The following is a 14,791-nucleotide window of genomic DNA, read 5'->3' as shown; positions in this document are numbered from 1 at the left end:
GTTACCAGAGAAAGGAAATTCTGCATTTACGCCAATATTCTGCAAAATAATGTGGAATAATGTGGAGTGTATGGCAGAAGGTCCTTCCCACTGAACCAAATTAGGGTCTATTCCCATTCTATTCACTTACAGAGTGTGAGGTGGACTGCTTAAAAGCCTCTGTGAGCATGGTAATTAGCTTTAACCTTGTATAAAATCTTCTCAGTGTTCAAACTATGTTAAATTGAAGCTTTAACTGGGTTCCTGCATGGTCATTGTGGATTTAGATAAAAATTTTGCATGAACATTCTGACTTGTTTATTGGTAAAATTGGTAGAGTTCTGCAATCACAAATTTAATACTTCCAAAGGCACTTTCAAAAGTGCACGCCCTGAATTTTCAGCAACTTTGAGACATAGTACATCCGACAGTATTTCCTTGAAATAAACGAAACTAGGCCATCTTGTACAACTCTTTGCATCCTCTTAAGCAAAATAAAACATATCTTAAGCAATTTTCATATTATTAATTTGAAGCAAAGTCGGCTGTAAAAAACAGACGCTTGAAAAATATGGGGAGTGTAGCTTTTTATATCTCCAGAAGTAATTGTGTGATAAACGTGAAACTCTGCACATAATAACTTAACAGGAGATGTTAGAATAAAATATTTAATTCTTCTACTGCTTTCCAATAGTTTACAAACTGATGGCAAAGTCAATGATTTTTGAAAAAACACAAAAAATGGGCATTTTAGCCCACTTTTACACAACAGATAACCTTTTTCATTCTTTTAACCCAGTTTCATTAGAAAGAACACATTCTAAACTACTTACAAAACTAGAGATGATCCTGCACTGCAAGCATGTAATGCCCTGAAAAAAAGGTGGAGTTGCACTGTAAATACACCCACATTCTTTATTTGTTTGTTTTAGGGAGCAAAAAAACAACTGATGTCATATGCGCCCAAGTCAAAACTATAGAATACAAACGGAGACGGTGAAAACGACTATACGTCAGTCCCAATGGACAGAATAGAAGGCAGTGCTCAATACGCAGCCAAGTTAAAATAATCTCCTACAGGCGGGAGTGCCGAGAGGAGATCGTCCAAGGTGCCAGGTGAGGCTTAAGAAGCCTATGCTTATTCCCGTGAAGGGAGGACCATTGGCAATGCCAAAGGGTCACCACCTTCTGACAGACAGCAACGCAGAAATCATTGGAGGGAATAGAGGTACTCGCAGGCTGAGATACGAGGACTGCAGCCTTGGCAGCAATGTCAGCAGCTTCGTTTCCTGGCAGATCGACATGACCAGGGACCCACAGAAACATGACATTGGCTCCACCAAGAGTAAGCAAGTGTCAGTTTACCTGGACCCGCTGCACTAAGGGATGAGCAGTGTGCAGAGCAGTCTTTCGAGGGCACTGAGTGAGTGAACAAAGGACACAATTGGGAAGACTGTGTCGCCAGATATACTCTGTGGCCAGATACAAGGTGAAAAGCTTGGCTGTGAATACTGAGGAGTGGGCTGGATGCCAATATCGAAAGATACTGGCACCAATGATGAAGGCACATCCGACCCCACAGTCAGTTCAAGAGCCATCAGTGTATACAAATGTACTACCGCTACGTTCCATACGAAGGTCGTGAAACTGAAGGCAATAGACCGAGGATGGAGCAGTGTCCTTAGGAAGCAAATGATGACCACGGTTAACATGGGCCACTTCACGAAACCAAGGTGGTGAAGGGTTCACACCCACGGGGAAAGTTGCAGGTAGCGTGAAGTTAAGCCGCCATAGAAAGTGGCGAAAGCAGACTCCAGGATGTAACAGAGAAGAGGGACGAGCCCCATACTGACGATCTAAGGAATCATCAAAGAAGGAGGCATAGGAGGGGTGGCCATGCATGGCATACAAACAGCATGCATACCTGCTGAGGAGAAAGTCACGGGGGGTAGGATAGTGGCAGTTCAGCATACAGACTCTCAACCAGGCTAGTGTAAAAGCCGACCATGGGCCGAACGGATGCCATGATGATGGACAGTGTTGAGACGGTGTAAAAGAGATGGGTGTGTGGATGCATAAACAAAGCACCCACAGTCGAGTTTCGAACAGACAAGGGACCAGTACAAACAGAGGAGGGTGGTTCGATCGGGACCCCAGAAGTACCATCGAGGACACACAGGAGATTGAGGGACTGCATACAGCAGGCTGCCAAGTAAGAGACATGGGAGGACCAAGGATGTTTCCTATCGAGCATGAGCCCCAGGAATTTTGTAGTGTCAACAAACTGAAGGGAAACAGGCCCAAGATGTAGAGATGGTGGGAGAAACCATTTGCACCGCCAGGAATTCATACAGACAGTTTTGTCGGTGGAAAAGCGAAAGTCATTGGCAATGCTCCAGGAGTGAAGATGATAAAGACAGCACTGAAGACGCCAGTCAGTAAGACAGGTCCACGGAGAATTGCAATAGATAGCAAAATCAACAAAAAGGAGGCCGGAGACGCCCGGTGGGAGACAGGCCATTATAGGGTTAATGGCGATAGCAAAGAGGATGACACTAATTACAGAATCCTGAGGCACACCATTTTCCTGAATAAAGGTGTCCAGCATGGCAGAACCCACAAACACCTTGAAAACTCTGTCTTGTAAAAATGCCCGAAAACAGAAACAGGGCAGGCGCCCAAGGAAGCCCCATGTGTAAAGAGTACGAAGGATACCAGTTCTCCAGCAGGTGTCTTACGCCTTCTCCAAATCAAAAAACACGGCCACAGGCTGGGATTTCCACAGAAAACCATTCATGACATGGGTGGACAAAGTAACGAGATGGTCAACTGCAGAAGGTTGCGCTCGAAATCCACACTGTGCATTTGTGAGTAAATGGTGAGATTCGAGCCACAACACCAGCCGGGCATGAATCATATGTTCCATCGCCTTGCAAAAACAGCTGGTAAGAGAGATGGGGCAGTGGCTAGAAGGAAGATTATTGTCCTTACCAGGCTTAGGTATGGGTATGACAGTGACTTCATGGCCGTGTCCAGGAAATGTGCTGTCAGCCCATATGCAGTTGTATGTTGGTTGGTCGGTTTAAAGGCGGGAGAAGGGACCAACCTACGAGGTCATCGGTCCCTTGTTCCTAATAAAACAATGCCACAAGTGTGAGAATAAAACGGATGAAACATATAACACAAAATGGAAAGAAAGGAAAAGAAACAAGAACGAAGGGAAGGCAATGAACACTAAAAAGAACAAAAGAAGACAAGAAAACAACAGAGATGCTAGAAACAGAAGAGAGTAAAACATGAAAGTAGATTACAGTGGCTGCCCAACCACAAAAATAAAAAGGAGAAGCCAGCCACTCTGCAACACATTAAAACCACCCTACAAGCACTAGGGTGGAGGACACAGAGGGACAAAGGACATGCACTAAAAACTACATAGAAGTATAAAACCCACTCTCACGGATAAAACATAAAACTAAAGCTGCTGTGGAGGCATTGTCGCCCGACACCGAAGGCAGGGTGCTGCGAAAGTTAAAAGTCTGCCACAGAGCAGCTAAAAGTGGGCAGTTCAACAAGAGGTGGACGACTGTCATTTGGGAGCCACAGCGACACTGAGTTGGGTCCTTCCGACAGGGTAGGTAACCGTGCGTTAGTCACATATGGCCAATGCAGAGCCGGCAGAGGACAACTGATTCTCTGCGAGAGGCCTGCATGGAAGACTTCGACACATTCATAGTCTCCTTAATGACACGCAGTTTGTGGTGCATGCTGTTATGCCAAACCGTCTCCCAAGTCAATCGAGCATCGAAAACCAGTTCTAGGAATAGATATGTCATTAAGGTAAAGTGCATGACACATGACTTTGCAGCTGAAAACTGGAAGCCATGGGCTAGAGCCCATGCCTGCACCTTGTGGATGGTTCCATGGAGGCGCCGCTCAGCAACAACAGTACTGGAGCAGCAGTAAGAAATGCAGAAGTCATCTGCATACAGAGAAGGTGAGACGGAGGGCCCCACAGCTACTGCTAGACCGTTAATGGCCACTAACAATTCTTTACAGACAAATGGAAAAACTGGCAGAAGCGGACCTCGGGGAAGATCAGTTTGGATTCCGTAGAAATGTTGGAACACGCGAGGCAATACTAACCTTACGACTTATCTTAGAAGAAAGATTAAGAAAAGGCAAACCTACGTTTCTAGCATTTGTAGACTTAGAGAAAGCTTTTGATAATGTTAACTGGAATACTCTCTTTCAAATTCTGAAGGTGGCAGGGGTAAAATACAGGGAGCGAAAGGCTATTTACAATTTGTACAGAAACCAGATGGCAGTTATAAGAGTCGAGGGGCATGAAAGGGAAGCAGTGGTTGGGAAAGGAGTGAGACAGGGTTGTAGCCTCTCCCCGATGTTATTCAATCTGTATATTGGGCAGGCATTGAAGGAAACAAAAGAAAAATTCGGAGTAGGTATTAAAATTCATGGAGAAGAAGTAAAAACTTTGAGGTTCGCCGATGACATTGTAATTCTGTCAGAGACAGCAAAGGACTTGGAAGAGCAGTTGAACGGAATGGACAGTGTCTTGAAAGGAGGATATAAGATGAACATCAACAAAAGCAAAACGAGGATAATGGAATGTAGTCAAATTAAGTCGGGTGATGCTGAGGGAATTAGATTAGGAAATGAGACACTTAAGGTAGTAAAGGAGTTTTGCTATTTGGGGAGTAAAATAACTGATGATGGTCGAAGTAGAGAGGATATAAAATGTAGACTGGCAATGGCAAGGAAAGCGTTTCTGAAGAAAAGAAATTTGTTAACATCGAGTATAGATTTAAGTGTCAGGAAGTCATTTCTGAAAGTATTTGTATGGAGTGTAGCCATGTATGGAAGTGAAACATGGACGATAACCAGTTTGGACAAGAAGAGAATAGAAGCTTTCGAAATGTGGTGCTACAGAAGAATGCTGAAGATAAGGTGGGTAGATCACATAACTAATGAGGAGGTATTGAATAGGATTGGGGAGAAGAGAAGTTTGTGGCACAACTTGACTAGAAGAAGGGATCGGTTGGTACGACATGTTCTGAGGCATCAAGGGATCACAAATTTAGCATTGGAGGGCAGCGTGGAGGGTAAAAATCGTAGAGGGAGACCAAGAGATGAATACACTAAGCAGATTCTGAAGGATGTAGGTTGCAGTAGGTACTGGGAGATGAAGAAGCTTGCACAGGATAGAGTAGAATGGAGAGCTGCATCAAACCAGTCTCAGGACTGAAGACCACAACAACAACAATAGAGGCACAATACAGAGCCCTGCGGGACTCCATTTCCAGGATATGGATGGAATTATGGGAGTTACCAACTTGGACACAGAAAATACCGAGTGATAGGAAGTTAAGGATAAAAATCTGGAGTGGTCCCTTGAGAACCTCATACAATGTGGCAAGTCGTGTCGTATGCTTTACGTAAAGTCAAAAAAGATGACAATCAGGTGTTGCCATCTGGAAAAGGCTGTTTGGATGGCAGACTCAATGGACACAAGATTATCAGTGGTAGAGCAACCCTGGTGGAATCCACCCTGACATGGAGTCAGCAAACCACGTGACACCAGGACCCAACCCAACTGCCGACATACCATACGTACCAGCAGCTTACAAAGAACATTGGTGAGGCTGATGGGCCAATAGTTATCCACATCAAGCAGGTTTTTGCCGGGTCTGAGCACCAGAATGATGGTGCTATCCCGCCAATGTGATGGAGAGACATCATCGCACCAGATCCAGTTGAAGATGACACGAAGATGTCACTTTTAGTCAGATGAGAGATGTTTAATTGTCGAGCTGTGGATGTGATCAGGCCTAGGAGCTGTGTCGGGACAACGTGCAAGGGCACTGATGAGCTCTCACTCTGTAAATGGGGCGTTATAGGATTCACTGCAGCGTGTGGTGAATGAGAGGACATTCCCTTCCAGCCACCGTTTGAGTGTGCGAAAGGCTGGGTGGTAATTCTCTGACACAGAGGCTCAAGCAAAGTGCTCGGCAATCTCATTTGCGTCAGTACTTAACTCGCCATTTATGGTAACACCAGGGACAGCTGTTGGGGCCTGGTACCCGAAAAGACATTTGATCTTTGCCCAGATTTGGGAAGGTGATGTGTGGCACCCAGTGGTGGAGACATACCTCTCCCAACAATCCTCCTCCTGTTGTTTGATAAGGTAGCAAACACGGGCACAGAGCGGTTTAAAGGCTATGAGGTGCTCCTGGGAAGGGTACTGTTTATGCTGCTGCAGAGCTCACCGACGTTCCTTAATTGCTTCAGCGACTTCCGGTGACCACCAAGGGACTGCCTTATGCCTCTGGCACCCTAAAGAGTGAGCGATCACGTTTTCTGCTGCAGAAACAATTGTGCTAGTCACCTGCTCGATCATCACATCGATGTTACTGTGTGGGAGAGATTCAGTGGTGACAGCAGAGGTGAAAGTTCCCCAGATCACCGTGTTCAAAGCTCATCTGGGCACGTGTTTGTGTGCCTGACGCTGGGGCAGAGACAGGAAGATGGGGAAGTGGTCACTACCACACAGGTCATCATGTGCTCTCCAGTGGATAGATGGGAGAAGTCCTGGGTTGAAAATTGATAAATCAATGGCCAAGTAACTACCATGAGCCACACTGAAATGTGTGGCGGCCACAGTATTTATGAGGCAGAGGTCAAATTGCGACAGTAAAGTTTCGATATCCCAGCCTCAGCCAGTAAGCATGGTACCACCCCACAAGGGGTTATGGGCATTAAAATCTCCCAGAAGTAGGAAAGGTTTAGGGAGGTAATCAATCAGTGCAGCTAATACATTCTGGGGTACTGCACAATCTGGACGAAGATATACACTGCAGACAGTTATTTCCTGCATTGTCCTTATTTGATGGCCACAGCTTCAAGAGGCGTTTGAAGGGGCACATGTTCACTACAGACCGAGTTTAGGACATAAATGCAAACTCCACCTGACACTCTGTTATAGTCATATGGTTCCTGTAATATCCCATATAGCCGTGGAGGGCAGGGGTCCGCATTGCTGGGAACCAGATTTCCTGGAGGGCAATGCAGATAGCAGGTGTAAAGCTTAACAGTTGCCGTAGCTCAGCCAGGCAGTGGAAAAAACCACCGCAATTCCATTGGAGGATGACATCGTGAGACTGGGAAGGCATGGAACATTCAATGAGGCAGTTTGTCTCATAGTCACCTGTTGCCACCGATTTATTGCCTGAGAAGTCTATAACCATTGTGTCTGACAGTCTGGCGAGATCTAGGTCCTCAGCGGTCACCAAAATCTCCACCCTATCCTCAGCTGCAGAGCTTGTAGGTAGCAGTGGCGTGGTTGCCACCGCAATTTCCTTGGTCTTAGGGGTTTTCTTTTTGGATTTTTCTCGCTGCTCCTTGGGTTTCCCTGACTGGGAGGACTACTTCACTGGCTCAGTCTCCGGGACTGAGGGTGAGTGTGAAGCCCTGGTGCCAGAACTGTCGTAGTGGCTTTGTAAGATGTCATATGCACAGGATGTAAGCATTCAAATTTTCTCTTAGCCTCAGTGTAGGTCAGTCTGTGCAGAGTCTTTTACTCCACGATTTTCCTTTCTTTATGGAGAATCCTGCAGTCAGGCGAGCAGGGCAAATGGTGCTCTCCGCAGTTGACACTGATAGGGCGCAGGGCACATGGAGTACTTGGATGTGATGGGCGTCCACAATCCCGGCATGTGATGCTGGAAGTACAGCGGGAAGACATAGGACCGAACTTCCAGCACTTAAAGCACCGCATCGAGGGATGGATATAAGGCTTTACATCACACCGGTAGACAATCACCTTGACCTTCTTGGGCAATGTATCACCCTCAAAGGCCAAGCTGAAGGCACCAGTGGCAACCTGATTGTCCTTTGGACCCCGGTAGACACACTGGACGAAACGTACACCTTGTCGCTCTAAATTGGCACACAGTTCATTGTCAGACTGCGAAAGAAGGTCTCTGTAGAATATGGTACTCAGGACCATATTTAAGCTCTTATGGGGCGTGATGTTTACAGAAAATCCCCCAGCTTGTCACAAGTGAGTAACTCCCGCGATTGGGCAGAGGATGCTGTTTTGATCAACACTGACCCATATATTTTGGACAAGCCCTCCACTTCCCAAACTTGTCCTATAAATGCTCAACAAAAAAACTGAGGCTTCATCATCATGAAAGATTCCCCATCAGCTCTCGAACATACAAGGCACCGGGGCGAATAAGATCCGCTGCCATCCTTAGCCTGACGTTCTTCCCATGGTGTTGCCAGGGAGGGGAACGATTTGGGGTCGTATTTCTGTGCGTTGAATTGAGCTTGTGATCACTTATAGACTGCTGGTGTTTCACCACCAGCAAGAGATGATGGACGACACTTCATCCCGTGTCATCCACCCTGATGCCACCCACTACGACCAGGGGCCCTCCCCACGGGCACCACCCAGGCGCACCAAAGGCCACCTGGCAGGATAGCCATAGCCGGGAGTCCCAATGCCCCTGGGGGATGGGCATCTACCCCTTGGCATATGCGGGGAGTTAACGGCGCAGGTATCAGCAGAGTGATCCCTGTGTGGTCAGAGGGCTACAACCAACATGGTACATGGTGATCCTACCACAACGGACTGGCTACCGTGCTGGAAATCAGGTGCAAAGAAGTCCATGATCATCATATACGCAGAAATCAACACTGCATAGTGCATGGTGGAAAACGCACCCAGGAAGGTCTCCTCGCCCAAGAGATGGAGAATGGGCAGGACTGCAATGTGACGACGAGAAAGTGGGCTAAAGATCTCCATGCATGATAGACACGATGCACTTTGTAAGGCACCCTTCCCCAATTTGCTCACTCTTTGGGAAAATTTTGAAGAATGGAGGTAAAACCCTATAGAGGACCATCACATACACTCTTTTTAGTCGCCTCTTACGACAGGCAGGAATACCTTGGGCCTATTCTATCCCACGGACCCGCAGGGAGCTTGGGGTGTGAGGCAGTTCTATATGTTAAGCAGAAAGTGCTTGCCCGCATGAGAGAGGTGCTGCAACATCTGAATGTTGATAGTTTCTGGCCCTGGGGCGGAGGACTGGGATGAACTGAGAGCATGATCTAGCTCCCTCATGGTGAAGGCAGCATTGTAGCACTCACAATTCGGAAAAGAGAAGGGTATCGCCTTAGCCTCCTCCACTCGTTTCCGATGGATGAAGGCAGAGTGATAGTGGGAAGAGCTCAAAACTTCTGCAAAATGGCAGCCCAAGGTGTTGGAGATAGCAACACAATCCACGATGACATCTGGACCGACTGTCAGGCCAGAAATGGGGGAATGGATCTTGGTTCCAGAGAGCCATCTGAGGTTGGCCCACACAACAGAGGAAGGTGTCAAACTGTTAAAAGAACTCGTGAAGGAAATCCAACTAGCTATCCTAAAGAACCCTACGGCACTTTGCACGCACCTGTTTATAATGAATGCAGTTTTGCAGTGTAGGGTGGCGGTTAAAAATGCAGGGAGCACGTCTCCGTGCGCGAATTGCGTCACGGCACACCTTAGTCCACCGAGGGACTGGGACAACGTGGTAAAGAGGAAGTGCGAGGAATGGAACGTTCCGCAGCAACAAGGATCATGTTGGTGAGAGTGTCCACCTGGTCATCACAACTGAGGAAATCTTGTTCTGCGAAGGTCGCCAGGGAGGAGTAAAGCTGCCAGTCAGCCTTAGTAAGCTGCCACTTGGGCATGCATGTGGCTGGGGTAGGAGTCAACAGGCGGAGAGTACATGGGAAATGGTAGCTCGAGTAGGCATCAGAAAGAATGGACCACTCAAGATGATGGGCAAGCTGGGCAGTGCAAAAGGAAAGATCCAAATGGGAATAGATGTGCGAGGAGTCAGAAAGGAAAGTGGATGCACCTGTGTTAAGGCAGAAGAGTTGATTAAGAATGTCAGCCACGAGGGCACCTCTCTGGTAGGTCCTGGGAGAACCCCAAAGGGGAAGACGTGCATTAAAGTCACGTAGTAGCAAAAACGGTGGAGGTAGCTGTCCAATAAGCTGAAGGAAGTCTGCCCTGATGACATCGAAGGACAGAGGTACATAAATGGTAGAGAGGGAGAAAGTCTGGGGGGGGGGGGCGGGGGGAGGGGGGGGGGGAAGAGGGAAAGGCGAACGGCAACAACTTGAAGACAGGTAGTCAGAGATGGGTTGACTATGAAGGTCATCCCTTAAAAGCAGCATGATGCCCCACGAGATGGGATGCCGACCTCAGGGGGAAGGTCAAAACGAACCGGTAAGAAATGTAGAAGCTCAAAGCAGTCTTGAGGGCGCAATTTCGTTTCCTGAAGGCAGAATACAAGGGAATGCTGCAATGGTAGAAGCACCCGTAAATCCTCTTCGTGGGACCGAAGACCGCTAATGTTCCATTGGAGGACAGTCATGAGGAGGAAGAAATGTAGAGGTGTCAACAAGTGGCCGCCGAGGGACAGCCAGTGGAGTCACTACTACAGGGCACAGAAGCAGGAGGAACCTGCTCCATGAGGTCCACAGAAGCATCGGCGTACTTGTGCGGTCGGTAGGTGGAGTCCAATGCTGAAAAATGGTTGGTGGTGCGCACCGGCAAGACAGAGGCTGGCCAGGCTAAGTGATCACGTGGCAACACCATCAAGCAGGATCTTCGAGCTGGTGAAGGAGAAGACTGTTTGTCTTCAGCGGACTTCTTCAAGCCCTTCTGGTTAGAGGAAGACTTGGGTGTTGTTTGGCTGCAGGGATGGAGGAAGTCTTCTCGGGAGTACTACTCCTGTCCTTTCCTGCCTGCCGGTTGTGTAGTGGGTAGCTTCACCCCTTTAGGCGAGAGCTTGACAGTCTGTTGCAGAGCGGGACGAGGGGACTGCAATGCTACCTTGACACTGGGCGACTTCACAACCTCAGAGCCAAATTTGAGGTCGCATGTCTGCGTAGTCATGTCCATGGAGCGAGGGGTAACAAGAACCCAACTATAAGTGCCAGCCAGGAGAACACAGGGTTTGCGACTAGCCAGTAACTTGCGAGCTACTGGGTAAGGCACTTTTTCCTTTACCCAAATTTCTTAACTGCCCGGTCATCTAGGTACATGGGACAATCCCGAGAGGCTGCGGCGTGGCCGCCATTGCAGTTAATACAGTGAGGAGGAGGAGGAGGAGGAGGAGGAGGAGGAGGACGACATTCACCCTTGTGTGCATTCCTGCCACAGGTTTGGCGTTTGGTTGGGTGTCGACAAGATGTTATAATGTGATGGAACTGATGACACTGGTAGCAGTGCATCGGATTTGGAATGTGCAGCCAGACTGTGATGATTTCGTAGCCTGCTTTCATCTTGGACGGCAGCACCACACTATCAAAGGTAAGGAAAAGAGTGTGGGTGAGCACCAAGGAGGAACCTACCTTTTCATTACACGATGGATGGCAATGACACCCTGATCAGAGAGGTAAGATTGTATTTCAGCCTCGGCTAAACCGTCAAGCAGCCTGGTGTAAATTACACCACGAGAAGAATTCAAAGTTCTATGTGCCTCGACACGAACAAGGTAGCTGTTGAGAAGTGAGGCAGCAAGTAGTAGTTGTGCTTGAGAATCAGAAGCGGTCTCCAAGAGCAAAGTGCCATTCTGTAAACGAGAGCAGAATTTCACAGGGCCAACAATGGCATCAACACCTTTCTAAATAATAAACGGATTGACCGTGGCGAAGGACTGACCATCTTCAGTATGTGATACCAGAAGGAACTGCAGTGCTGTGGGAAGGGTCTTCGAATTGGTAGCCTTATCACGTTTAGTCGACGTCGATGGAGAGGATGAGCGACTCATAGCGAGGAAATACCCCACGATTGGCAGCATCTCAGATGGCGCTCTCCTTCCAACTGTGTCCCCTTCACAAGGAGACACACTCGCCTTACGTGATCGTTCACACCTCAAGTCACACCTCCCGAACACCTGACAGAGGATCCAATGGGCAATCTGGGAGTGTTAGCTCAGGCAATCACCCCTCGTCCTGGCGTGTACCAGGGGGTACGTGCGAACTCTACCTGTCGACCCGGGACTGGGAATTACGCGTTACCCAGTCACCTTTTACGCGTCATATGTGTGGGCCGGCCTTCTGGAGCGCCCAGGATGGAAGAAGAAGAAAGATCCTCAAATGCCGAAGCAGAGGAACAAGAGGAGAAGGGAAACAAAGAAAGGAAATGGGAGCTAAAAAGAAAGTTGAGACTGTTTGCAGGTCAGCGACAGACTGCAGAACATTCCCAATAATACCCCAGACATGTTCCCCAAGGGAGGGCAAAAAGAATAGCATGAGGATAGACATGCAGCACGGAAGGGAAAAAGTGCTATGAAGGCTGGGGCCCCATGGTAGCCACGCACGAACCCGCCAGAGTGGCGAGCCCGCTGAGGGGACCCACATTCTGCTGTTTCTCAAATAAAATCATCTTTTCTTAAGTTCTACGATTCTTTAGTACTCTCTAAGAAAGGTAATATCTCACTTCCTAGGCACCAGAACTCTTGATAGCCAGAAGGACCCTAAGAACCTTAAAAAGAGGTGTCTTGTTATGACTCCTCATGATTTGTTTCAGCCTGTTTTTCTCCTATAACAACTCCAGAACTAAACTGGCTATAAACTTCAAAATTTGACAGTTCATTACCATGGCACTGGAGACCACAGCAGAAAAACTGTTGCATAACAGCTGCAATACACGTCATATTAACTGCCTTCAAGTTTTAAACCAGTCACATTGTGTAAATTTTAGTGAAGTTCCTGGCAAACTTCCTGGATTCATGTTATAGAGAATTTTTAGTATGTCCTTTTATTGTGCAAAGCTACTGATGTGCTAGTGTAATTTCAGTTTAAAGTATGCCATATTTTGTGTTCACATATTCTGCAGTTTCTGTGGACATTAGTGTACACATGAAAAATTTTATAATGTTTTGCTATGGGCCATGGTGGATTAACCACTGCTGGTTTCTTTCCAAGTTAGAAAACCAGCATCCTCATCGGCATAGGAGCCATGCCCGACAACTGCGCAATACCAGCCAAAGGTGGATTTCTTTACACCAGGTTCCCAAGCTTAAAAACAGTTTCTCTACACAGCATCTAATTCCTGCTGATACATTTCTTTAAGTATCAAAGGGCAAATCTAAAAGGGGTCCCTTAAGATCCTAACCTTACGTTTACTTCAAGCTACTTTCATTTTTTTTTTTTTTTTTACATGTTTCATTAATTTGCCATAGAATGTCATGAGGAAAACAATTCTGCCGGTCAGACAATATGACTGATGGTGCCGGAATAACTACATTACCATGCTGTTCCGGAACCCAGCATTTGTCACTCCTTTATGGCCAATAAAATGAATTTTTAGTACCCAGTCGTGCCTGTCTCTTTAAACACTAATCTCCAATACTATTGGATGAATTTTCATGAGATTTTCACAGGTAACTTGGACATAGCTTGGGCAACACATAAGCATTATTTCTTTAAAATCTGATGGAGAGAAAAAGATGAAATTTCAAGTTTTATCTTGGATCTGTATCTCTTTGAAATTATGAAATGGAATGTGGCTTAAAGTTACTTCTCTCCAACATACCATCACAGAGGCCGAAATTTTGACGAGAAGTGGTGCAGGCGAGCGAGTTTTTATTTCCCAAATCCAGCTTATTCCTAATAATTTATCATTTTGCTTTCAAATACACAATTCTTAGTGAGTTTATGTGATGCCAAAACTGTAAACAAAGCACATGGCCACACGCTGCGTGTTGCAGACATCAACCTTAGTGGCAGCCGTTTTTCGGACTGCCAGGTCTATGTACCCCTCTCCCCTGTCAGTAAAGCACAGATCTTCATTCACATTCAAATTCCCCTTCATACTACTACAAACATTTTATATGAAGAAGTGTTACAAGCTAAAAATAAATTCCATACTTACAAAGTCTCAGGCAGAGCTGTAAATAAATACCCAGACAACAATGGGTTTTTCAGCTAGTTATTCATGTTATTTACAGCAGTAAATACAGCAAATGAGTTCACTACACTGGATTTCATATTTCATCACAGTTGGACACTTCCCAAGCATCTAGAACTCCACAAGGCATCGGCAGTTAATTTGTGCAGATCCCAGCAACTGGCTTTTGGCAGTTGGATTTTTCTCACTATCAAAAATTTTCAAGTGCTCACCAAGTGCCAAGAATCAATAGGAGCACTTTCACTGGTTTACGCCAAAGTCACTGTAGTTCTGTTTTCAAGTCCTTGTACCTGGTAAATTTGAAAAGTTATTTGTTGTTGATTCGGCAATTATCTGCAACAGCAGTGTCAATGATCCACATTTTCTCCACGATTGTGATGCCTGGTGTACTGAAATCCAACAGTACTTTGGCATGTTTGTTTCTGACATCTCTTTCTGGCTTGAGGTCCCACAAGTTCCTTACCACAGGCAGTTGATAATTTTGCCATAAGTTCCTGTGGAATATTCATGCCATATCATTGTGTCTCTGCTTGTAAATGTTCTGAATGATATTTTTGCAACAGCTCTCAAAATATGATCAAATGTTTTGTCCTCTTCTCTGAAGTGTGTGTACTTTGTCTTTTGCAGATTTCTCAATTTTGGTTTCAATGGTGTTAGTTCAAGTGGTTTGTTCTTGTGCAGCCAGCATCTGTCCTTCATTTTTCTTCTTTATGGTTCCATTTGTCAGCCAAGACCAGATCTTTTTGCTATCTATTTTGCCTTCAGTCTTAAACACTGCCCACGCAATGCTTTCTCATGCAGCCTGACTCTGGTACT

The 14,791-nt window shown here is 46.4% G+C and overlaps 1 protein-coding gene across 1 annotated transcript in view; it reads right to left on the bottom strand.

Moving 5' to 3' along the window:
• The window catches only part of LOC126260093 (uncharacterized), a 113,433-nt gene that overhangs the window by 83,383 nt on the left and 15,259 nt on the right, over positions 1-14,791 (bottom strand). The window lies entirely within an intron of this gene.

The sequence above is a fragment of the Schistocerca nitens genome, chromosome 5, assembly GCF_023898315.1.
Source record: "Schistocerca nitens isolate TAMUIC-IGC-003100 chromosome 5, iqSchNite1.1, whole genome shotgun sequence".
NCBI classification, from domain to species: Eukaryota; Metazoa; Arthropoda; class Insecta; order Orthoptera; family Acrididae; genus Schistocerca; species Schistocerca nitens.
The sequence above is the reverse complement of the archived record's forward strand: the minus strand, read 5'-3'. Positions and strand labels throughout refer to the sequence as shown.